General features: G+C 55.0%; 1 protein-coding gene and 1 long non-coding RNA gene across 2 annotated transcripts in view; both read left to right on the top strand.

The window, feature by feature from the left end:
- The window catches only part of LOC102149368 (cilia- and flagella-associated protein 221), a 117,917-nt gene extending 114,222 nt beyond the window's left edge, over positions 1–3,695 (top strand). Inside the window, exon 25 of the mRNA XM_023622759.2 lies at positions 3,577–3,695. The gene's annotated coding sequence lies outside the window, so the exon portion shown is untranslated. The remainder of the gene's footprint in view (positions 1–3,576) is intronic.
- Positions 3,696–12,818: 9,123 nt separating this feature from the next.
- Positions 12,819–21,549, top strand: LOC102150023 (uncharacterized). The gene is made up of 4 exons (XR_011428158.1): positions 12,819–13,349; positions 14,070–14,323; positions 15,446–16,434; positions 16,974–21,549. It is a non-coding gene; the product is annotated as an uncharacterized lncRNA (long non-coding RNA).
- The last annotated feature ends 3,432 nt before the right edge of the window (positions 21,550–24,981 follow it).

The following is a 24,981-nucleotide window of genomic DNA, read 5'->3' as shown; positions in this document are numbered from 1 at the left end:
ATGGGGATAATCTACTTCGAGAGTCCGCAGTCTTTTTTCGTAGAGGGCCGGACAGTACATATTTTAGGCTTCCCGGGCCAGACTGTCTCTGTTCCACCCACGCAACTCCGCCCTTCCGGGGACGCAGGCAGGGACCACCCGCAAAGGAATGGGCCTGGCTGGGTCCCAGTAAGCGGCGCGCTGGGCTTGGGCGCAGGCACATCCATCCCTGATCTTCGCACTCATGGAGCTTCAGGGAAGGTGAGGCGACAGATGTGTCGCTGCTCTGTGGGCTGTACAGTGAGGATCACATGGCGGGCGGCGAACGTGATAATAAAGCTCAGAGCCCCGCAGGCGAAGGCGCTTCCAGACAGGAAAGGACACGGACCGGCAGTCAGGCGGACATGGGCTCTGCCACAGGCCTCCTGCTGACCCCCGCGGCGCCGCCGTCCACTCGAGGCTGCTACCACATGGGACTGTCTGATCTTGGCTGGAGAAGTGTCGTTTGGGGTCTGGATTTGGTGAGCTCCACCTTCTCACCCCTCCCCAACCATTCTCGAGATTGCAGGAGCCGAGACGGTGGCACCAGGCCTTCCTGCTGATCTGCCAAAATGGTAAGGTGAGGGAGCCCTAGTCAGGGAGCGATCCCCTGGAATGGCTTACTTGGCTCCTCTTCTCTAGGTGACAAACTTTGGCTCCACTCAAGCTGTTCCCGTCCCCACACGTGCTTTTACGTGGCTGCCTCCAAACCTTGGCTCACAGAGCCTGCACCCTGCACGCCACCCCTCCCCTTCATGTGTTCTGCTTGTCCTGAGATCTGGCTCAGGCCCAGCCACCCTGACCATCTGCAGCCCCTCCCCTTGCAGGCAGGCAGGCAGCAGCTCTTGCTGAGAACCTGCTTTGGGTTCGGCAGGCCTCCCCCGCCCCACCACCCCACCTCGTGGCTAAACCCGCGCCCAGCCTGGGCGATTCCTTGCCCAGCAGCTCTGAGCTCCATCCTTGCCCTCCCCAGGCCGTGCAATACCCGTGCATACCCAGGTATGACTGGGTTCTCTCCTGCTTAAAACCCTTTGTGGTCATCCCCTTGATTTTGGCTAAAGTCGCATCTCTGAGCCTAGGCCTGCTGGCCTCCCCAATTGGCCTGCATGTCCCATGTGCCCACACCCCCACCGACTCTCTTGATTCTGGCCTCATGAGCTCTCTGGTTACTTAACTGCCTTCCCCATCCTTTGCACCCTGCACCTCTCCAGCCCTTACTGCTAACTGTAATTAAGTAACTAGGTTACTGTGGAGTTGGCGGCTTAGCGTCTGCACTGCTGAGATGTGCTCTCTACAAGGGTGGGGTGTGTGTCTGTTTATAGCTCTGGACTAAGGCTCTCCATGATGTAATAAATGAACAGGGTTGTTAGCTGTGACAGACAATATCAGTTCCCTAGAGTCTCTGAGCCATGACAGTAAGGCTGGCTGACTGCCCTGGGCGAGGCCAGTATAAATCGGATGTGACCTTGTCCTGTCTTCCCAGCTTGGGGCTTTTCAAGGGCAGGGCCCGGCCCCGATCTTCCATGATTGCTGACTTCAATGGGGAAACCAGGACACTTCTGGTCATTTCATACAGGGCATAGATTACTACTCAGGCCACCAGAGACCCCAAGAGCTTTAGGAGGAAGGTGACCCTCAAAATTTTGTGATATATTGTGCCCCTGCACACAGATTCAGGGTTTGATCCCAGAAAGATTAAGAAACATGCCCTCGGGCTTCACAGATGGGCCAGGTGGCAGGAAGCGACCCTGTAAGTGTTGCCTTGCACCTTCCCTTCTAGGTGCCTGCTGCACACCTCAGTCGTCGGCACTCGGCCCTGGATCCCTAGAGAACATTGTTCTGTTGAATCGTAGCCCCCACTTGTTCTTGGTTCTCTGGGTGTGAATGTGGTGCCCGACAGCCAGAACAATCATGACAGACCCAGAACTAGGCTGACTTACAGGGGGCTGCGTCAGCCCCCCAATACCACACGCATTCACATAGCCAGAATGTGAGGAGGGGAGTCCCTGAGTCACGTGCTGCCATTGGCTCTGCCCATCCTTGGCCCTAGACAGGCCCCACTGCCTCCATCCCCACCAGCCAGTGTCCACAGTGCAAGATGCCGTGCAGCCATGCCTGGAGCTGGGCACACACGTGGACCCCAATACCCTGTGTGCGTGCATCACAGACTGGTCTCAGATCGATGCAGGGCTCCTCCCCCGGTGCGGCCTCGGGCTCCCTCGTACCCCCACGTCCCTCCAGTAATGTGTGTAGAGCCTTGATTGTGCACCAGACACTGTGCTGGATTCTTAGAGGCAGTTTTTCACTTATCTCCAAATTGGAACACATAGTTCGTAATATTATTTCAATTTTACGGCAAGGAAATAGCACAAAAAGGTGAAGAAATTTGCCCCAAATCATAAAACTTTGTAAGTAGCAGAACCTGAATTTGTCGCTGGCAGTCTGGTTCCAGATCCCATTTGTAAACCCTACATTTATCCAGTCCTCTTTACGCTCAGGGTTTCATGATGCAAACCCGTACTGTGGCCTCCACAGCCTTTCTCCCCATACGGGTTAGAGGTGAATTTCCAGGCTCACCTCTTGTATCAGGAAAAAATGGTCACTGAGCAGAGCCTTCTGGAACTGCCAGGAGAGACCCCTTTCAGCTAAGTGAAGAGGAAGGGGCACCCCCTCAATCAGTGTTAGTGCTAAGGTGGGAATGGCGCAGAAGGGCGTAGTGTTACGGAGCCCTGGAAGGCCCACTGAGAACACGGGCACCGTAGGAGGCAGAGAGAGCACAGACTGGGCAGCCAGCTATGGGTTCAAATCCACGTCCTGTCACTGGAGCAGAGTGACCTTGAACAAGTGACGTCACATCTCTGACCCTGCTTTTCCTATCTGTAAAATGGGGATATTGATAGGTATGTTACAGCCTTGTTTTGACAATGAAACTGAAATAAAGTTTGCGAAATGTGAAGCCCAGTACAGGTGTGTAGTAAGCTGTATGAGAGGATTGGGTTCCTAATTTTAGTGCTTTTAAGTGGTCCAGGTGCCCGGGTGTTCAGGCCTTGGAGCTGCTGCCCAAATACCAGCAATTCCTTGAGGCGGGAGCCCTGCCGGGAGCTCACTCCTGCTGAACACGGGTCTACGCGCACAGCTTTTCAAAGGCGCGGGTAGGCCACTGCTTTTGGTTGCTATCAGTTTTCACCTTTTGGGAAATTTCTTGGCAGCAACTGAGAGCAAAGGACCCAAGTGACCCCAGGGGGAGATCCCAGGCTGGAGAAGAGGGCATTAAAATGGGAGATAGTGATTTACACCTACTCTGCTGGTAGTTTTTAAATACTGGAACATTCAGTGTAAGTGAGGTTGTGGTAAGATTGGGCCAAGCGTATAGTCTTGGTGACATTTGTAGTAGGCAACCTCCAAGATGGCCCCAATGATCCCTGCTCCTGGTATTCTTGGCCTTGTCATCCTCTCCCCTTGTTCCCGTGATTCAAAACAGTAGAGTACAGCAACATAAAGGGGATGTCACTTCTGTGATGAAGTTACAAAAGATTGTGACTTCTGTCTTGCTAGCAGACTGTCACCTTCTTGGATGTATGCGTTGATGAAGCAAGTTGCCACGTTGGAGAGGCCCACATGACAAGGAGCTAAGGGTGGGCCCTGACCAACAGCGAGCTAAGAACTGAGGCCCTCAGTCCAACAGCCCACGAGGAACTGAATCCTGACAACCACCGTGTGAGCTTAGAAGAGAATCCTTCCCCTGTCAAGCTTTCAGAGGAGACCCCAGCCTCAGCCGACACCTTCCCTGCGGCCTCTGATAGACCTGAAGCGAAGGACACAGTTAAGCCGTGCCCAGACCCCTGACCCACAAAAACAGCGAGACAGTAAACGTGGGTTGTATTAAGCTACTTAGTTTTATGGTAATTTTTTATGCAATAACAGATAACTAGTACACATTATTAATTACATAATTTTTTAGAAAGCAATTTGGCAAAACTTGATGCAATCACAAAACTGTATTTTTTGATCCAGTAACTTCAAATCTAGAAATGTATCCTCAAGCTATAACCCAACAGGCAATAGTACATGCCCAAAGGTACATAAGAGCGTTAGCTATAATACAAAAAAAAAACAAACAGAAATAATGGAAATGTTGAATAGCAATGACTTAGGAAATTGTGGTACATCCCTTTGTCGAATATCGTTCAGGCACTAAAAAGTGTAATTATGAAGACTGTGGTAGAAACGTGTAGAGCTATTAGTTATAAATACCAAACAAAAAAAAATATGAGTACTACTTGCATGATGATTGCAATAATGAAGATGTGGTAATAATTGAAAGTAAATTTACAAAATTTCTGAAATTCAAAATTTCATAACAGGAAGTAATTCTGTTATGGTGAAATATAGAAGGAATTTATTCACTCAATATAAATAAGGGCTCACCACTATACATATTTGTATATATATATGAAGACTTACTCAGGGGGTCCATGGTCCCACTCCCTCCCCCTGCATCAAGGTGACGGATTCTGGCATCACTGCCTTTGGCCCTGTGTCCTTGGGGTGTGGCCAACCTTCTGTCTGTCAGTTCCTGTGGCGGCCATGAAAATGTGCTGCTCAGATCTGCCACAGGAGCAGAACTGACTGACAGCCCCAGCTGTTGTTTCTCTAGATCCACCAGCACGTTTGCGCTCAGGCCGTGCCTCCCACAGGCTGCCTTCAGCCAATGACTGATCGTGGTGGCAGTCCTAATGCAGACCCTTCCAGTGAGGCAGGACCCCCTCCAGTGAGGGGCTCGAGGACTCCCCAGTGGCCTGGGAAGATCTTCTTGGAACTACTCCAAAGCCTGGGACCCTTCCTTCCAGATCCTCCTTCTTTCCTGCTCTGCCTCGCAGTGTCAGGCCTGCGTCGTGGTGAGAAGGCTCTCCCACCTTCTCGGGTTCCCTCCCACTTTGTCCCGTGCAGGCATTTCCCCCAGCACATCTCTCTCTCATGTCACCTGCTTTTGTGTCTGTTTCCCAGAGCACCTGGACTGACACGGTTATGCCCTCACTCAGTCGGGTGCAATGTGAGGTCCTGGGGCACACCCCTGCCCTCATGAAGCTGTTGGTCCCTCGGAAGCGACTATCTGACAGGACACCCACAGGGACAACACAGTGAGGTTGGTGCAGCGAGGGCATGAGGGCCAGATCAGTGCGGGAGCACAGGGGATGCCCCCATCCCAGCCTGGGATGGGAGGTGGTCAGGAAGGCCTTCCCGGAAGAGGGGACCCTGTTGCTGGAACCCTGAGTGTGAGCTGAAAGAAGCTAATGTTAATAACATCAACGACCTCTGTAACCCCGATATGCCAAAACCTTTACCGATATTAATTCATGTAATCCACACAACGATCCTCGCATCCCCATTTTACAGGTGGGGAGAGCAAGGCACAGAGGTGAGGCAGAACTGAGGCAGTCTGTGTGGTTTTGTGTCTGTCAGGGCCCAGCCTGCAGACGGAAGCCCACAGTGATTGGAACAGAGGAAGTTTAATATGAAGAATTATTACTCTGTGAGGAATTATTACACTATTATAACGGGGTTGGAGGGAAGCGGGAGGAGTGTGTAAGAAATCAGGAGAGCTCTGCGTGCATGAAGACCAGCTGGAAGGAGCAGCTGCCCTGCCAGGGCTCGGATGCGGACCTCAGTGGAGGTGTGCCCGCGGGGAGGCTCAGTCAGGTGCCACACTGGTGGAACTTGCTGGAAGTCCCCCGTCGAGGGTAACAAGGAAGCCATCCACAGCAGGTACCCCACCTCAGAACTTGGTACAAAGCTGCCTGAGGGAATGCTGGGGAAGTGGCCCACCAGGAGGGGCCTCAGTAGTGGTGGTCTGCTCTGAAGGGGAAGTGGCCCATGCTGGGGGAGGGGCCTCAGCAGTGGCGCTCCACTGCGAAGCCTCTGAAGGGGTTTCAGGGCACTGCCAGGGCGGGCACACTGCAGCCTCTGGACCCTGGGAGACAGTGCTCTGGAGGAGCCCACTGTGGGAGAAACTGCCCTGCGAGAGCCTGACAAGAGGAGTGCACTGGAGCCAAGAGAGAAAACTCCAGTCCCGCGCCAGTGTCCCGCCAGCGCCCTCCACAGACAACAATCAGCCCATGCCGGCTGGAGAGAAATGTTCAGAGGGTCCGTCTCCATGTTCTCAGAGCAGGCGGTGAAGGATGGATTCGCAGTTGATAACTGGGCCAGGTGTCAGAGAACAACACTCAGCATGGCTGGCACGGAGTGCAAGAGAGGGTGTGGGAGAGGAGGCCGAAGGGCCTGGAGGGGCCCGGAGCACCCGGGGCCTTGTGGGCGTGGTGAGGCGTCTAGACTCACTCTGGCCACTGTGGGAGCCTTTGAGAATGCAGCAAGAGCAGGACGTGGGCATGCTTGATTTCAGAACGTGACTTCAGTGTGGACAATGGGTTGAGGGGGCAGAGTGACCAGTTCGGTGGGGGAGGGGACATTGTGGTAAGGCAGCAGAGATGATGGTGGCCTGAACTTGGTGGTGGCAGTGGAGACGGGCAGGAGCAGGACGGGCCACATCTAGGAGGTAGTATTGACGGCATTTGGTGGTGGACTGAGTCTGGGGCTGTGGGAGGGGAATGTCAGAGGTCAAGGGTCAGGAATGTCTCCCGGTTCCATCTGGGTAGCTGAGAGTCTGGGGCACGTCCTTTGCCCTTTCCTCTCACTGCTGTGGAGTTCAGAGACGCTCTGTCTCCTGGGATGTCCCTCCCCGGGTGATTGTGCCTCCTTGGAAAGGAGGCTGTGTCGTTGTTGATGGCGACTGAAGCCTTTCAGCCCGCTGGGATGCTTGAGAGCTCCCAGCCTGAGGCAGAATGAGAGAGAAGAACTGCAGAGTGGTCTTTAAAGCAGCCGCGGATTATTCAGAGCAAAGGCCAGTGGACGTGAGTAGCCAAGGTCCAGGGCCCATCCCGCCCTGTCCTTCCCCGGGTGCAGGTGCACGCCGCCATCCCCCTGCCCCCTGCCTCTGCGCGCTGAGCTCCAGCAGCCTGGGGAGCACAGGGTGTCTTTCACACGGCCTGGAGCCACCGGGCCTCAAGCCGCCCTAGTCCTGGGCTTCTTCCAGTCCCAGCCTCCTGGAGCCTTGTCCGCCCAGAGGCCTGTCTCCCTGCCACAAGTCAAAGGCAAACCGTGTCAATAGGTCCAGACTCCTGCTGTCACCCCCTCTACCCTACCCCTGACCCGCCTACTGCACAGGATTCTGCAAGAATCGGTTGCTGCTACCGGGCCTGCAGGCCTTATGAAGGGCTGGAGGGCATCAGCTGGGGCCCCGCCCAAGGGACCAACTGTGGAGCCGGAGCCCAGGCCCAAGGGACCAACTGTGGAGCCGGAGCCCAGGCCCAAGGGACCAACTGTGGAGCCGGAGCCCAGGCCCAAGGGACCAACTGTGGAGCCGGAGCCCAGGCCCAAGGGACCAACTGTGGAGTCGGAGCCCAGGCCCAAGGGACCAACTGTGGAGCTGGAGCCCAGGCCCAAGGGACAAACTGGAGCCAGAGCCCACATAGAGGGGGCAGGGGCGGCATGCACACTCCACACGGACAGCAGTGTCATTGCTTTATGATCGGACCCTCTGTGTTTATAGACTACTGTTGCCGTCCAAAAAGGCTGCCAGGGTCCCACGCCTGGACACTGACCGGCTGGTCAGGCGTGGACAGTGCATGGCACGGCCGTAATTCTGCTTGCCTCCCACAGCACAAGCAGGTGCACACTGTTTCTCTGCTCACTGGCTCAGTTTTCCAAGACCTCAAGTCAGGGTCAGTGTTGAATTTTCCCAGCATCATCCACATGCAAAAAGATGGAGGTCCCAGCCCTTTTCCCCACAGAGGGACTCCCTCACCTTCCCGGTCCCCCAGCAGAAGTCCCCTCAGCTGGTCCTGGTCAGAGCTCAACCTGGCAGAACCCTTCTGGGTCCCACTGCTGTGAACAGGCTGCAGGCCTGAAGCAGGTCTGTCTTGGTGGATTTGCTGAAGTGGGAAAGAAAGTGGAACCAGGGTTCCGGCAGACTAGGAGCCCCTGGCCGGGGGCAAATCTGTAGGTGCCTCTCCGGCAGCCTTTGGCCTCGGAGCCAGACCACCCGGGTAAGATCCTGGCTCTGCAACTTGCTGCCCGGGGCACATTACTCACCCTCCCTCCCTCTCAGTTTCCGCATCTGTAAGTGGCAGTGGTGACAATGCCTGCCTCCTGGGGTGGCTTTAAGAATTTAGTAAGTTGGTATTTGTAGAGCCCTTCGAACAGTGCCTGGTGCAGAGTGGTAGCCTGAGGAGGGCGAGTGCATTTTCACTCACAAGGCGCAGTTACTGGGAAGTGGCTCGTGTGACACTTTTGGAGACGTCTCCGGGGACCGTTATGTGAGTCAGAGTTGGCAGGTCTGCCCTACATGGCGTTTTCAAGCCCTGCGGCAGAGTATCATTCTCCTGTCTGACTCCCCACCGGCCGGGACCTCTCTCTGGGCAGCAGCAAGGCCACGCACCCTCCCTCATTCCCAGGACTGGAGAGCATCAGTGTCAGGAAGCCTTTGCTGAACACATGATTGAGTGTGACGGCAGGGGAGGAATGTGACAAGTGGGCAGATCCCAGAGGCTCTGCCTGTGAGGGTCAGCTCAGCCCGCATTTCTCAGGGGCCCACAGGGGAGATGCTGCTGTGGCAGCGCCTCTGAACACCGGTCTTGTTCCTTCTAGATAAGGTTCTGACGTTGCTCCCAGCGGCAGCTGGAGGCCACGCTCAGCATCCATCCCCAGGTCTGGACCAACCAGCTGGCCCACTGATGTCCTGTGCTGGTCACTGGAGAGGAAAGATGTCCCAGCCTTGAGGTCTGGACTCAGCCTCTGCAGAGGACACTCATCCGGAGTCCCAGGCTGCAGAGCCACAGCCCTCAGGGTCCCACGGGAGTCGGGTCCTCCCTGCCGGTGCCTCCTCCTAACAGCAGAGCCACAGCTCTTTCTGTCTCCACTCCTGTTCCACCCCTTCTGGATCCCGCACCCGAGGCCGTCCCTGCCAGCCCCTGCCAGCCAGACGAACGTCAGGAGCCATCTGCTGCCTGAGCCAGCGCAGCTGCCAGGAACGTGCTCGCGTCCATGTGAGTCGATTTTGTTTGGCCTCGTGATCAGATCCTCAGCTGAGCAAGGGGAGACGTGCTAACTACTCAGAGGTTCCGTAGGCCTGAGGAAGGGGGAACAGACAGCCCAGGAGAGGACAGGGGCCAGAGGCCTGGAGACGACCACGGTGCCAGTGAGCAGGTGCCCTGGGCCCCTGGAGGGAGCCACTGGGGTGAGGCAGCCGCTGGCTCGCAGCACCTCGTGAAAGTGCTGGGCCCATGTGCCCCTGACTGGGCTGGTGAGGCTGCCCTCAGTAGTGGGGGCGGGGCTGCCTTTTGGTGCTCCTCGAGGGGCGGAGCTCTCAGACTTCCCCAGGCCCTCAGTGGGAGGCTTCCCCTTGGCCTGTCTGCCCAGTCGCACGTGGAGTTCCCTCCATGGAACAATATCACAGCTCCCACATCGGGAGCAGCCGCTCTGTGCCAGGCTGTCTCCTACATTATCTCATTTAATTGCCGTAACACCCCCAAAAGAAAGGCAGGCAGTAGTCCCCAGTCTAGGTGGGAAGCAGCTGCTCAGACAGGTTAAGTAACTTGCGCATGGACACACAGCTTTGTCTGCTGGGGCCAGGATGGGACCCTGGAGCTTGATGCGAAGTCCGTGCTATTTTCTCTCTCAAAGCTGCAGCCTCGCTGGGGAAGTAGGGACCACCCGGGGCTTCTACAACTGAGGCGGCTGCATCCCTTTGTGAAGCACGAAGCTTCCTGCAGACCCCGGGAGCAGCCCCTGTGGGGCGTTCTTGGTGGACAGATTTGAAGCAGTTGCACCCAGGGCACCTGGGAGCCACAGCTGGAGTGTGTCAGTCACTGAGGTGTCGTCAGTGTGGGGGTGTGATCTGGCCTGAGGTCTCGCTCTGAGAAGTGGGCTCTTCCCAACACTTCCTCCGCGGAGGGACAGTGGAGGGTGAAGTTAGATCCGCTGCCAGAGCTGGAAGCTCCTGCACTGCCTGGGGCTCTGTTCCATGCAGGTCCGGGAGAAGCAAGGCGTCAGCCCATCTGGGCCAGGACCGGGCGCTGCCCTGCTCACAGCTTCCCCCGGAGGTGACGTGTGCCCTGAAGTTCCAGAGTCTCGCCGTTCGGGAGAGCCCACGTTTAGGTGACTGTTCTTCAAATACCCACTTCTAAGGGAAGAGGCCTCAGCCATTCCTGACACAGAGATCTCCACAGGGACCACGTGTCCCACCCACATGAGCTCTGCCCAGCAGCTGGAGCCACAGAGGACACACACAGCCCCCACATATACCTACTTTCCACATGCACACCATAATACACTACACACCACACACACACTCCACACCTCAGGTGGCATTTAGAGTCCCAGCCCCAGCGCACTCTCCCTTGGACAGTGGAACCAGAGGGGCAGGAAGGGTGGTCCTCCATGGTGGGGCCCGAGGAAGCCTCGAGGCCCTCAGAGGTGAGCGGAGTTCATGGTAGGAGCACCTTGTGCTCTTTGCCACTTGTGTAAATGTTGCTGTACACCAGGTTCTGTCCCCACTGACTGTACCCCCTTGGAGGGAGGCGTGGCCCCGTGACCGGCTCTGGCCAGTGGATTTGACGGGTGAGAGGGACCACTTCCCCGTGAAAGCATCCGAGAACCAGTGTCTCCATCTTCCCTTTCCCTGTGGCCTCCAGAGGTTGGGTCCCCAAGTGAGGCTGGCATGGAGCGGAGACTGCCAGCCCGTGACAGACAGGGAGTGAGAGTGACAGCCTTTGTGGGTGTAGGCACAGATTTGGGGCTGTTTGTCACCACCGCATCGTTCACACCCTCCTGCTGCCGGGCGCAGTGAAGAGCCACACCTCACAAGGGCTGGACTCTCCCCTGAGACGAGTCGTGGGATTTGGGCACAAAACTGGCAGCGCATCACGGAGGCTCGTGACTGGGAGGTGAGAACTTGCTAGCTGGCAGCGGTCTTGTGGCCTCTCAATGCCCAGCCCTCCCGGCTGGTGTCCGCAGAGGCCACAGAGCCTTTCTGAGAAACAGGCATCAGGATTTGACCATGCAACATGGAGCCACCGGAAACGCCGTGTCCGTGGGTGTGTGCGAGTGTCTTTGTGTCTTCCTTCTCTTTTCCATTGAAAGAGCATAAGCTCAGGTTGGTGATGGCCCTGGAATGGGAACAGAATGGGACTGGGAAACTTGTTTCTTAATTTTCTGTCCCCACCCCCTTCACACCAGTGTCTCAAAAGCTGAAGGCAACACCCGAGGTAAGAACTGTTTTCATCCTTGGTTACAAGCCCCTGTTCCCATGGCAGCCCAGCATGCTCTGCGTGCACTTGCACACCATCCTGTCTGGTTCCCTGTCGGTCTCTCCCACCCAGGCTGCCAACGTCTCCAGGGGTGGGCCTGCCCTCCTTGGGGGCTACCTGGCTGGGTACCGGAGCTCTGGGTGAGCAGGGCAGGTGGAGCGGAGCAGAGGGGCGGGGGGGGGGGAAGCACTGGGAGGGGAGGACGCCCCATCCCCATCCGAAGCATTTACTGAGCGCCCGTGTGTCCAGTCACAGCGCGAGGCTCTGGGGAAAAGTCCAGATCCCGAGATGCGTTTGTTGGTTCACAGACACTTTCATACGGGGTGGTTTCTGAATTTTACAGCCCTGGTGAGGTGAATGGCACGCGCTATCCTGTGCCACCTTAGAAGAGAGTGGGTTTACAGAGTTCACGTGAGGTGTAGCAAAAAGGGCCACGGCCTTGGGCCTGCGTCTTGCTTTGAGTCCTGGCTTTGCCCCCAGCCAGCCTGTGACCCTGGGCAGCGTCGGCATCCTGGTTTATAAAAGGAGGGACTGGTTCTGCAGCCATACCTTCCTACGGTGCCTGGCCCGGCCTGAAGCCTAGGCCGCTTGATTGCTGAACAAGGGGCTGCAGGTGCCCGAGTCTGGGGGGGCCAGCAGGGCCAGTGAGAGGGGCTGGAGGCCTGTGCCTCCTCATCCTGCATCCACCGAGCATCCACAGGGCTCGCCCAGGAGGCCCAGAGGAATAAACACATGCAGAGGAAGGGGCAGCCTGGGTGGGGACAGAGTCCAGAAATCCCAGCTGTTCACGAGCCTGTGGGCAGAGGTCAGTCCTCAGAGATCAGGTCTGACCCAAGGGCCGCCTGGGCTGTGGCTGGATGCACAGCTGTCGAGGTCGTTGTTGAGGTCACTGTACATGCCAGGAGGACTGGAGCTGGGGAAACCATTGATTGCTAGTGACAGCTGACCTCACGGTGACCAAAAGGGGGGCAGCTTAGCACGTATCTGCCACACGATTACCATCAACCTTTGTTCATCAGCACACATTTATTGAGCACCTACTATGTACCAGGCTCTGTTCTAGGCCCTGGAAACAGCAATGGATAAAAATCCCTGCCTTTATGTTCCAGTGAGCCACACAGACAACACACAAGGAAGAAGTAATAATGTCGAGCAGGTACAACGAGGACAACAGCTGCTGTGGGACAAGGGATCGAAAGTGCTGGGTGAGGGGAGTGGCTGCTTTCCTAAACAGCGTGGCCAAGGCAGGCTGACACTGAGGCGGTGGCACTGGAGCACAGACCTGAACAGAGTGAGGGAGGGAGCCAAGTGAAAGTCAGGAGAAGGCAAAGGCCCTGGGGCAGGAGCCTGCCTGGCAGGTTGGAGCAGGGGAGGGGGAGGGAGAGGCGGAGAGGAAATGAGAGAGGTGGGGAGGGTCTGGACTGTGTGGGGCCTCAGAGGAAGGACTGAGGTTTCTCCGCCTTCACAGAAAAGCTTTCCTCCTCTTCACTCTGCTGTTGGAACCACCGTCTCTCGGCCGTGGGAAGCAGCCTGCCTGGAGAGGACTTCTCACGGTGGCCTCTGGCCACACACAGGCGTGTACTGACCGTCCGCAGGCTGGGGCTGACGTCGAGGTGCCCTGGGGCCTCCCCGGGAGACCGGAAGGCGTAGCCCTTAGGAGTGCTGCCTTTGAGAGGTGCTGCCATGGAACATGCACGGGACCTCCAACAGGCGGAGGGCCGGTTCGCCTCCGCCTCTGCTCCCCGCACCTCATGCCTCGGTGTAGGGATCAGCTTCATGGAACTGCAGCCTGTTCTTTCCCACCTCCAGAGGTTTGCACGTGCGGGCGCCTCTGCCTGCAGTACCCGGAGCCCCTTCGTCTGGCTTCTTCGGACCTCGCTTCCCTAGGAAACTCGCCCCCTCTGCTCCCTGTCTGTGCTGCTGCAGCTCCCTGGCTCCCTCTGCCATGGTGTTGAGTCACTCTGTCAGGTGATTTCCTGGTTTCTTTGTCCCCCATCGTGTCTATTTCACTCCCTTGTACACAAGCCCCTGACGTTATTGCTGCTGCGTGAGAAGATCTCAAGAAATTCTGGCTGAACAGCAGGGGTAAAGGAAGGTGGTTGTTGGCTCCCTGGTTCTGGTGACAGGACTTGGGGGGTCAGTGAAAAAGGAGATGGGGACAGGAAGCAGTGTACTCAGGCCATGGAAGTTAGGGGGAGAATAAAAGGAAGCTAGAACCAGAGGGAGCCGGAGGGAGTCTGCAGGCCCGCAACTTCCAAGCCAAGCATCGTGTATCTTCAGTTTACGGTCATGCACCGCATAACGACATTTCGGTCAGCAACAAACTGCATATACTACAGTGATCCCGTAAGATTAGCAGCACATAGTCCAGGTGTGTAGTGGGCTATGCCATCTAGGTTTGTGTAAGTGCTCTCTATGATGTTCGCACAACGACAAAATCGCCTAATGATGCATCTCTCCAAATGTATTCTCATTATTAAGTAACGCATGACTGACCTTGTGCTGGGACCTGAGTTCCCGGGGCACTGTCACTGGCTGTCCCAGACATTTAAAGCCATGGCTTGTCCACCTGGGGAGAATGCACATCTCCATGTGCCAGACAGGTAGCATGTGGGTCCCTTTACGTCTAGCCACATGTCATCCTCACAACAACACTACAATGTGGAAATTCTTATGTTTGCTTCACAGATGAGCACCTGCCTTCTAGAAGGGTGAAGTGCTTGCCCACAGTCACACCCAGCACTGGCTGAGTTTCACAGGGCAGAATCAGCTGCAAAGACGATGGTCTCTTCTCTCTCCTCTGGCTCCCAGACTCCCTGTTAAGACCAGGCCAGGACTGAGGCACCATTGCAAAGGTGGCAACCGACAAAACAGAAACCAGTTTAAGAGGCAATACGTTTATTTGGGATCAAAGAATTGCAATTCGAGGAGCATGGATTCAGGTAGAAACCCAAATAGTGTCCTGCTTACAGGAGAGGGGCTCAGGGTTTTTACGGGGAAAAAGGGAGGAGAGGTGCGTTATATGAAGGAGGAGTTCATTGGTGTGAGACGAGGTCGGGCCGGGTTCGTACTTCAGTGATTGGCTAGCGATTCGGTCATCGGCAAAGTCGAGTTTATCAGTCCTCACAAACAGGATATTCTTGTCCTTACTGACTTCTTGGAGTGTTGGTGGTTTGGTCCAGTTTGGAAGATAAAGAAAACAGGACGTACAAGGTGATTCCTCTAAAATGGCTGCCCCGGCTCTACTTTAATATGGCTCCACTCGTGTCATCTTTCACAAAGGTCCCCCTGTACACAGGTCTCCCAGCTCCTAGTCCGGTGCTCATTTCACAAAAGGCACTTTCTCCTGGTCCATTTCTCTCCCTGTGTGTTTTCTCTCTGCTTCTCACTGTCTCTGTCTTTCACCTCCTTGCTTTTCTGTCTGTCTTACCATCTTTACTGATGGCACACGTTGGCTGGGGTGCTGCCTCCTCCCTACTCCCCCCAGCTCCTTCCTTCTTCCTCCCTCCTCCCCCCTACCCCTCCTGTGAGGAGGAGGAGGCACAGATCAGTTGTGTACGGGGCCACGATATTTTTGAAGAATTAGACGATTTCTTCTCCATCCCCCACCCCCTTTTCCCTTTTTCGTTTCTTCTCCCCATTGAAACCGCTGTGCTCCTTGCCTCCGGGAAGACGGGAAGATGTATGAGAGCAGTAAGCAGAAAAAAAATCAGTGGCTTCCTGGCTTTTGTTCTTCAAAAGCCCTTCTGGACCTTTAGGGGAAGAGAGTCACTTGGGCATGGACAAAAGATGTGGGAGGGAGGAAACCGCTGGGGAGTGAGAGCTCGGTTTCCTGCCCAGGCTGAGTCCCTGGGCTGCGGCGGCGGGACGGGAGGAGCTGGAGGGCAGGAGAGGCAGGGTGGGCCCTGGGCCCTGCTTGGTGAGCTGAGCCCCTGGGCTGGGGCAGGACTCCAGGTGGGGCGAGGGGATGTGAGAGCCGAGGGGATCCGGCCTCATTTCCCTGGGAGGCACCAGGTCGGGGGAGGGGAGGAGTTGAAAAGAGCTTGGCGTTTTCTTTTCTTTAGCTGCTCCTTCAAAAAGTTTGGTGCCCCTGTAAAGCGATGGGGCCACAGAGAGAGTCCCAGGAACCCACATGTACCCAGTGAAGGAGCCTGAAATCGGGAACGCGGGGCCTCGGTGGGGACTCCCTGGCTGCTGCCCAGGAGCATCTCAGCAGGTGCCCGCGAGGACAGATGACTAAGAGACCTGGGGCTGCACGTCCCTACTTTTGGCCCTTCATAATTCCCTGTCCCTCCTCTTCCCTCTAGGACATAATCCTAGGGAAAAGGCAGGGAGAAACTTGAAATCAAGTTACTACTATTTCTTGGTGGCACTGGAGTTCAAAATAGAAATGTAAAAAATTAGAGCAAAATAAAAGTTACTTTTCTTGGTCACCTGAGTCAGAGACAAGCAAAAATGCTATAGTTGCAGGGAAGAGGGCCACATAGATTACACTGGGGGGGCTGGTGGAGTGGTCATGGAAGGCTTCCTGGAGGAGGTGAGGCTGAATCAAAAATTTTAAAGTTCCTGACATGTACGCCAGTTTAAATTTCCACCAGTGTCAAGAGATCCTGGTCTAACCAAGACAGTTCTCTATCTCAGGGAGGTGAATCCAATCATCCCTGAATGCTCAAAGCCTTATGGGAACGTTTCAGGGGGCTCTCCCAGAGCGGGGCACGTACTGATGACCATCCTCAGGGTGGCTAGTGCAGAGACAGGCAGGAGCCAGGCTGGGCACTATTTCCCGCAGATGCCCTGGCTGGCCAGCAGGGGGAGCGAGTTTGCCACAGGCCGAAGCCAGGAACCCCGGGGAGCACAGCCAGTGGACGCCCAGGATGCTGAGAGCGCCGCCTCATTGAATCGCCTGCCAGGGAGTGGGCACCCTCGTGAGCGGCGGGCCCACCGCTGGGCGGCCATCTGCCCCCCCTACCTGGGCCCAGCCCTGCATTTTCTGGAGAACAGTTCTTTCAGGCGCTGCCCAAGCCTTCTCTCGACTGTAACTGGGCAAAGAAAGGTGAGAGTTGGTGGCCCGCCCCCCACGGTGGTTTCCAGGGACCCTGAGATGGCTGGGGGTGGGCTGGGCCTCCATCACCTGGACTCTCCAAGCCCATGAGCTGTGGAGAGACCCCTGTCAACCGAGTCACTTAAAATTGCGGGTGTAGAAAAACAATTATGGGCAAAGATACCTGTTGCAGCCATTGAACAGAGACCAATCTAAGTATCCTCTAATATTACTACTGCTAATAATACTAATAAACTGTAGCTCACCCTGTGGTGAACTGTGTTTAGCCATTAAGAACACTGTCTTCAAGGGATAGCTACTGACGTGAGATAGTGCTCACGATATAATGAGCTAATTCTTCTCCATTGCCCTTCCGGAGTCATTGCCACCCTGCTCTGCACCCCGGAAAGTTGACCCCAGGAGACTGCTTCATCCCCACTCCCTTCCTTCTGGCTGTGAGTTGGGTTCAGCCAATGGGAGAGCCCAACAGGACATGGGAGGGTGGGAGGAGAGAGGCCCGGTGTGTAAACTCCACTCTCTCCTTGCCTCAGCACCTCCAGGACTACGGCTCCACTGGGCAGCCCCCTGCTAAAGCTGTAGCCCTCTCTGGGCTCTGGTACTGCTGTTTTCTCCCCTTGCCCTTTTGGCCTTGAGGGTGTAACAGCTCGGCTGCGGCCAGCTCCTGAGTGCCTCGGCGTCCCTCGTCGGTTCCCTTGAACTTGTCCACGTCTCTGTAAATCGTCCTTCACTGAACGACTCTTCATTTGAACCATCGGAGTGAGTGTGTTTCCTGCCAGGACTCTGACGAGTACATGTGTTAAGTGAAAAGAGAAGATGGCAAAGCTTTGTGTAGGAAAAAGGCCCGATGCTCTGTCTGCGTTATTTCACCAAATCCTCAGGCCGTGCAGTGAAGTGCAGCCGAGAGGGGTGTCGACACCAGACTCGAATTTGGAAAGCATTTGAAGGAGCTCTCTAATCACATCTTTATGGAGGGGAAGACCATGCTGACCAGGGAAGAGGGAAAAAGGCGCACGAGACATTTATTGCTTTTAAAAGTTGCTGTAAGTTACTCCTAGATTGTATTTTTTTTTAATGCATAACAGTTTAGCTCTTTTAAGAATGTGCTTCTGATAAGAAGAGGAGGAGGAAGCTGTGGCTTGATAAAGTAGGCCACGGGAGCTCAGATGACCTGATTTCTGTCTAAGCCAAATTCTCACCCAGCTGCACATGGGAGGAGCTGCCTTAATTTCTTAGAATCCCAGCTCTGCCACTGTGTGACCTGGGTTTTTTAATCTATGAAATGATTATGTTAATACACAGCTTATGGGTCACGGTGATGACTGATAGTCAGTGCAGGTAAAGTGTCTGGCCCTGTGCCCAGGTCGTCATGGGGACTCAACACATGTGACTCCGTTTCCCTCCCGTCCCCCCTGTGTGCAGTGGGAAGGTGGCTGCTGTGGCCACATGGCGAAGAACTGGGGTGGGAGAGACAAAGCTTCATGTTGTGACCTCGTGCCTGGCACACGGGAGTGGCCCTTGGTGAGTTGTACTGTGGCCGCTCAGTGAGTGAACAAATGAGTGTTCTCCCCGGATCTACCCTCCCTGGGCTGGGTCCCAGGAAGACCCTTCACAGCCTCCTCTCTTTCACCAAAGGGTCTTTGTTTTCTATCCCTTTATATTCGTTTTTTATTGCTGTCTAAGAAATTTCCACAAAGTGGTTTAAAACAACACACACTTATTATATATCTCAGAGTTTCTGGGCACATGCTAGCTGGGTCCACTGCTCAGGGACCCACAGGCTGTGATCAAGGTGCTGGTGGGGCTGCGTTCTTATCTGGGGTCGTGACTGGGGTGGGTCTCAGAGCCTGGGCACATGCTGCTGACCATCCTCAGGATCTCACAGGCTCGTTCAGGTTGTTGCAGAATTCATCCCCTTAGATGGAGGACTAAGGTCCCTGTTCTCTTGCTGGCTGTCAGCAAGAGCCTCTCTCGGCTCCTAGAGGCTGCCCACAGCTCCTTGCCAAGTGGCCCTCTCACAACATGACAACTTCCTTCTTCAAAGTCAGCACAAAAGAATCTTGTTCTCACTGCAGTCAGAGCAGTGTGCGTGTGAGTGTGTGTGTGTGTGCGCGTGTGTGTACACACACTTATATGATCACCTTTGCCATGTATTGCAATTTTATTAGGGGAGTGACAGTGCATCACCTTTGCCATATCCTGTTCCTTAGAAGCGAGTCCCAGATTCCTCCCACACTCAGGGGAGGACTACACAGGGTGTGACTCTTAGGGGTCGCCTTGGAGTGTGTGTACCACACCTGTCCCCTCCGAGTCCTCTTATCTGTTGGGTGGTGAATAAACCTGTGCATTGTCCTTCCTTGTGCATTACTTGCATTTTTACCACGATGTTCAGGAGAATCCTTATCCTCAGATAACTGTGATGACGTCAGCTGTCCTGGTCATGTCTGCTGCTGGCTTCCTTTGAGGGGGTGGAGGAAGTGGCCTCACAGCCAGAAGCCTTTACCCTCCTCAGGAGCACTGCTCTGGTGGCCACACGCAGTCCACATCTACCTACACAGTTATGGGCATCTGTTTCTTGAACATCTGCTGTGTGCCTGACACTGGGCATAGAGACAGTGCTGCTAGCCTCTTCCTCAGTAGCTGCCTTATTTACTTCCTTCTTTTCCTTCTGTTGAGTAAAAGCATATTTCTTTGCTTTGAGTCAAAGTATGTGTTCAACTGCAAATCACACAAAACCCAACAAAGAGTGACTTAAGCAAGGGCTTTAATCACCTAACAAGAAGCGCAGGGGTAGGCAGTTCAGGGCTGGTGCAGCTGCTCAAAGATGTATCATCACATTATCCCAGGTTCCTTCTTGCTCCAGCATCTGACTTTAGTCCTTATGGTCACCAGATTGCTGCTACCTCACCAGGCATTGCATCTGTATTCACCCAGGAAGAAGCAGGGAGAGCAAAGAGACTTGTTTTTTTATTCTGGAAAGATCACCCTTCCCGAGGACTTCCACCTGCCTCATGTGGGCCACAACTTGATCACATGACCACCAGTAACTCCAGAACTGCAGAAGTAAATTTTTAGCTGGGCGCATTGCCAGAGGCAACAAAATCGAGATTGTGTTGGTAGGAAGATGGGAAATGGATTTGGGGTGGGTCGCCAGCGGGACCACTGGGGGGGCCTCGGGCCGAATCCCCACGCCTCTCAAGGGTGATGGTCCTGCAGTGGCAGCAGCTGGTTCTTTCTGGGTCCTTGTCCACAGGCAGTGCTGACAGAGAGATGCTCTTGGCTTACTTGTCAGAAAGGCGTTATCTGAGCAACAAGCAGCTGCAGTAAAACGGAACTGAGGTTTCCTCTGTCCCAAGGGGCCTTCTATCCAGAGCGCTGGTGGGGGCAGGGGGTCTCCGTGGCGAGCCTTGGGGGATCGGATGTCAGTGCGCAAACCCTGCTTTGGGTGGAGATCGCTTTTCCCTCCTTTTTAAAAATGCGGCACGAACGCAGAGACAGCGCCGCGCAGGCCCTGGACCTGTTGGCGGTGGGATCCGGCCCACCTGCCCGTCCCCTACTCCGCTCTGCGTGGCGGCGGACGGCCCCCGACGGCCTCGCTTGCTCTAGCTTGGGCCTGGCGCAGAGCGGGCGCGGCGGGAGCCCGGCGGGTGGGAGCAGCGGGCGTCCCTCCCTTCCGGCGGGGCGGAGTCTGCACCGCGGCTGCGGCCGGGGCTCCGGCGCCCACAGAGGCCTGCGTGGCGGCTCCCCTGGGCGGCCCGGCCCGGGCTCCGGGGACCGCGCCTTCTTTCCTGCGCCTCTGCCCGGGGCTGGCGGTGCCTGACACTGTCCCCGGGTTCCTGTGGCCTCCTCGGTCTCCAGCTCCTGTGTAACCAGCACTCTGCCTCAAGTCCCTCTGCTTTAAATACGCAGGTGGTCTTCCTGCTGGGTAGATCCTGACTCACAGAAACAGTTCGACACGCACGCGGACGCCGTCCCTTAGATTGCACGGTGACTGCCGCTCCGCCACACTGGCTTCATCTAGTCTTATTTTTGTGGGCAAAACATCCCAGACGTCATGATGTTGCTGAATGATTTCAGTATGTATCTCTGAAAAATGAGGGTTTCTCACATAACAAGCATATTTAAATTCTTCCCACCTACGTTCACGTATTAACGCCCCTAACAAAATGAGCAGAAGTCCCTACGGTGGTCTAGCACCCACTCCACAGTCACATTCTCCATCTGTTCCGAAGACGTCTGTTATACAGTTGGCTCAGGATTTAAACCAGCTCCGCGCGCTGCATGGGGTGGACCTGTTTCCTGAGGGTCTTTTGACCCTGAACAGTCTCCCCCCACGAGATGTCGCCCGCGCGCACGCTCGAGCCTGGGAGCACGGCCGTCCTGGTCCCCACTCGCCCTGCTGAGCCCGCTTCTTACACGAACTGCTTCTTCAGCATCCCTCGCAGGGCACGGACCGCCTCCTGTCTCTGGGCTCCTCCAGACTCGGCATCGCTGCACCACAGCTTGGCGCTTCACTCAACTCTTTTTAGTTTTTTCTACATTTGTTTGTTTTGTTTGCTTCGTTGTGTGGAGGCAAAAACACAATGGAAGCAAAGAGACGTACGTAGAGGCAAAAATTAAGCCTTTTAATGATTTTCAGCCACAAAGGAATCTTGAAGGTGGTCTCATCTAAGCCTTGATTTTTCTTTTTTATAGTTTTACAAACTGCCTAAGTAGTATGTCACCACCCATTTTAGAGAGAGAAAATGGAGGTCCAGGGAGGCTAAATAAGGTCTAAGGACACACAGTCAGCTGGCAGCCGAGTGGGGATCCACTTGTGGTGGGTTTTCCACTGGACCATGTAGTTCTCTTTCCATTTTCCTGCAGCATCTGACACTATATGACATGGAAAATGCTCCCTAAATGGCTGTTGCCTGATGGACAGACCACGGCCGGGATCTGATTTTTAACGACGGGAGCTGAGCGCAATTGTGGCTCTTTAGAGAGAGCTGGTGAAAGCAAAGGACTAGTGGTTTCTGGCTAAAAATCCCAGCTCATACTTTAATCCCTTTGAATTCTCAGGGAGTGTTTGAGCCACTAGGTCCCAAAGCCTTTGGTGACAGCCGAGAGTCAGGCAGCTAATCTTCAGGAAAGCAGTCCCAGAAGGCAAACGTCCAAATGCGCCCCCCCCCCGCCCCCCCCCCCCCCCCCCCCCCCCCCCCCCCGTCAGCCCAGAGAGAGACGGCGGACTGGCGGAGCCAGGGCTGGGGAGGAGGGCTGGGGAGTGACCAGCCGTGGGGGTGGGTGTTTATTTTGGGGTGAAGGAGTTTTGGAACTAGATCAACATGGTGGTTGCACAACGTTGTGAATGTACTAAATACCGCTGAATTGTTTACTTTCAAATAGTTAATTTTGTGTTATGTGAATTTCCCTCCAGTAAAAATAAGTACGTGACACTAACAGGATTAACGTCCCACCTCAGCTCCGCCCGACCCCACCACACCCGGCCTTTCCGCCATCTCAGACCGTGCCAGTGGGAGATGAGACTCGTGTTGGGGGAGCGCCGTCCTGGGGAGTATTTTGGCTCTCCCCTCCTCAGTCAAGGGAGGCCCTGCAGGAGAGTCACCCTGTGAGATGGGAGGTGCCTGCAGGAAGTGTATTCCCACGTTGGAGACAGGCTTTGGGGCAAGACAGAGAGGCTGCGTGGAGTGGCCTGTGTGCCTAAGCAGCACCATGAGTTCCCAGGGCACGAGATTTCTTGGGCTGTCCTACCAGCACTTCCCCCCAAGACAGCCAGCCCCACGTGAAGGGACTGTGGCTGTCAGAGTGAGCTGAGGAGAGGACAGGGAGGGGCCCAACGTTGTTACTCTTAGGAGGTGGCATCTGGACACCTGCCATCCTGAGAATAGCAATAGAGAACCCACAAAACCCACAGAAGAAGAAGCTGCAATCCAACGCCCAGTGAAGCAGAAAGATCCTTCCCCGCTCCCCCTCCCCCTCCAAGTCCCCAGGCAGGGGGGGGGGGGCGGGGGGAAGGGGGGCGGCAACCACAGAGCGAGCGAGGAGGGGCAGGGCTCCGGGCTGGAGGCAGGCTGGTGGGGAGAAGGCAGGCAGTGGGCATTCCATCCGGTTCAAGATTAAGGTTTGAAAGGAACTACACTGGACAGGGGGATTTTTTTAATGCCTGAAAGCAACCAAAAAGCTATGAGATCAGCTCAAGATTTTACAGGGATTATGAAAGGAGATTTGGTATAAATCTCTAAAAGATTTGGAGGAAAAAATAAAACCTTTTCATGTTTGTGCCCCATGGCGTTCAAACTGTGAAGTAAGTTGCTTAATCTGAGTCCCTGTTTTCTCATCTATAAGAAGAGAGCAATCACACCCTCTGGCTGGGTGATTGCAGGTGTTGACAGAGTGATATTCATGAAGCGCCTGGCACAGGCTGTCGCTAACACGTGAGATGGAGCCGCAGCTTTCAGACAGTAAGTCACCCCTCTGGGCAGAAACAAGAATGTCAGGGGAAGTTGACAGTCCTGAACAAGGCTCCATGTGAGGACACAGCAAGAAGGCAGCCATCTGCAAGCCAGGGCCAGAGGCCTCAGGAGAAATCAAACCTCCTGACATGGTGATCTTGGACCCCACCAACCTCCAGAATCGTGAGGACATAAATGTCCGTTGTCTAAACCCCCCAGTCTGTGCTGTTTTGTGATGGCAGCCTGAGCAGACTAACACCATCGTGGATTTGTTTTGTCCCATGGCATGTGGGTAGAAGTGACAGAGGGACAGCTCCTAGCCAAGGCCTCAAGAGGCATCACACATCTGATCACGCTCTCGTGGCCCTGCCACTCGCCATGAGGAGAACATGCCCTGGACACCAACTGGCCCAAGGAGGAGCAGAGAAGCATGGAGCAGGCATCAACCCAACCAGCAGCGTCAGCGGGGTGCAGAGCCCCAAGGCCCCCTGCAGTCCAGCCTGGTCCAGATGCCCCACAGGCGACTGCAGGCCATGAGCAAGGAGTCAACTCTTGCTGTTCTACAGCACTGAGGTTTGCAAAGCACCTGACAAGGAAACTCTCACGGGTCTGCCGTGAGGATTAAATGAATGATCTGTGAAAAGACTGTGCAAAGGTAAGACATTATATTATTGTTTAGTAAAGAGGTCGAGCCTCACTCACCATCCTGGGAGATGACCAGCAGTATCCTTTGAATGGTGGCCATGTAAGGAGTGCTCATTGACGGTGACGATGAAAGCGAGGAATCTGGATTATGAAATATCTTTAGAAGGATCAGCTGTCTTACTTCAGTTACATACATAAATAAATGATTGGCTAGCAATCATCAAAGTTCAACACTATCAAAATTTTGTCTATGCTACACGGGTGGCCTAGAGGCCAGTAGGAGCTGGTTCTCCCCTGGCCTCTTGGCACCTCTGCTGCTTACCTCCTGCTAAATTCTACGTTAGATCTGCTAAGGAAATCCTTCAGCCGACTCATGTCCACGTTTTATCAAATTTCATATAAGTGAGGCCCAAGTTAATTACAAATAGGACTTTTGGTGTTCTGATTATACCTTTCCCCCTCTCTCACCCTGCCCTCCAGTTTGGGGACAGAAGGATATTATGTCCCATTTAATGTCACCGTTATACTACAAGATGGCTATTATTCTTCCCCATTTTACAGATGAGGACTCTGAGGATTGCAGAAGTAATTTGCTAATAAGCAGCTGAGCTGGATTTGGGGGCGGGTTTGTCTGACTCCAAAGCACGCGCTCCTCCTGGAAGTGGAGTCCGGGGCAGGCTGCCGGAAGCTGGTGTAAGGAGGGCCTGACCGGTTCCACGGAGACGGAGGTCCCTCCCCTGGAGACACCTCGAAAGGCTGTCACTTAGAAAGTGAAGCTGGAGCTGGGCTTTGAAAGACACGTGGTTGCCCACCCCACCCCATTGTGAACAGGGAAGAGGAGCCCCAAAGGGCACTCAAGGAGGGGAGGACCCTGGAGGCCAAGGCCTGGGCGGGGCAGTCTGACAGCTGTGGGAGGAGGAAGGGCAGAGGGGGGTCTGAACGTCTTCTCTGGAAGCGTCCCTTCTCTACGAGTTTTTAAAGGGGACTGTGTTGGTAGCAGTGGCGCACCAAGGGTGCGAGGAGGGGAAGTGGTTCTCCCTGCTGAGGCAACAAGGCTGCATCGTCTGCAGAGAGTCTAAAAACAAATAATAAAACCATTTGCTGTGAACTGAATTGTGTCCTCCCCGCCCCAAATTCGTGTGTTGAAGCCCTAACCCCCAAGGCGATGGGATTTGGAGACAGGGCCTTGGGAGGGACAACCGGAAACACTCAGCTTTCTCCTCTCCTGTGCAGGGGAGAGCCCAGTTCTTCCCCACCGGGTCTTTCTTTGCCCCGTGTGCCTCCTTTCCCTTCCCAGGGAACACTTCCCTTCTGACACTGCTGGTCGCCAAATGTGTGGAGGTCTTTCCCCCACCAAGCAATTCTCCACGGCACCGGCAGGATGTCCTACAATGTAACTCAGTTCTGGCACTCTCTACCTGGAGACAGTGTCCGATCCCACAGG

Source organism: Equus caballus, chromosome 18 (assembly GCF_041296265.1).
Source record: "Equus caballus isolate H_3958 breed thoroughbred chromosome 18, TB-T2T, whole genome shotgun sequence".
Lineage (NCBI taxonomy): Eukaryota > Metazoa > Chordata > Mammalia > Perissodactyla > Equidae > Equus > Equus caballus.
The sequence above is the reverse complement of the archived record's forward strand: the minus strand, read 5'-3'. Positions and strand labels throughout refer to the sequence as shown.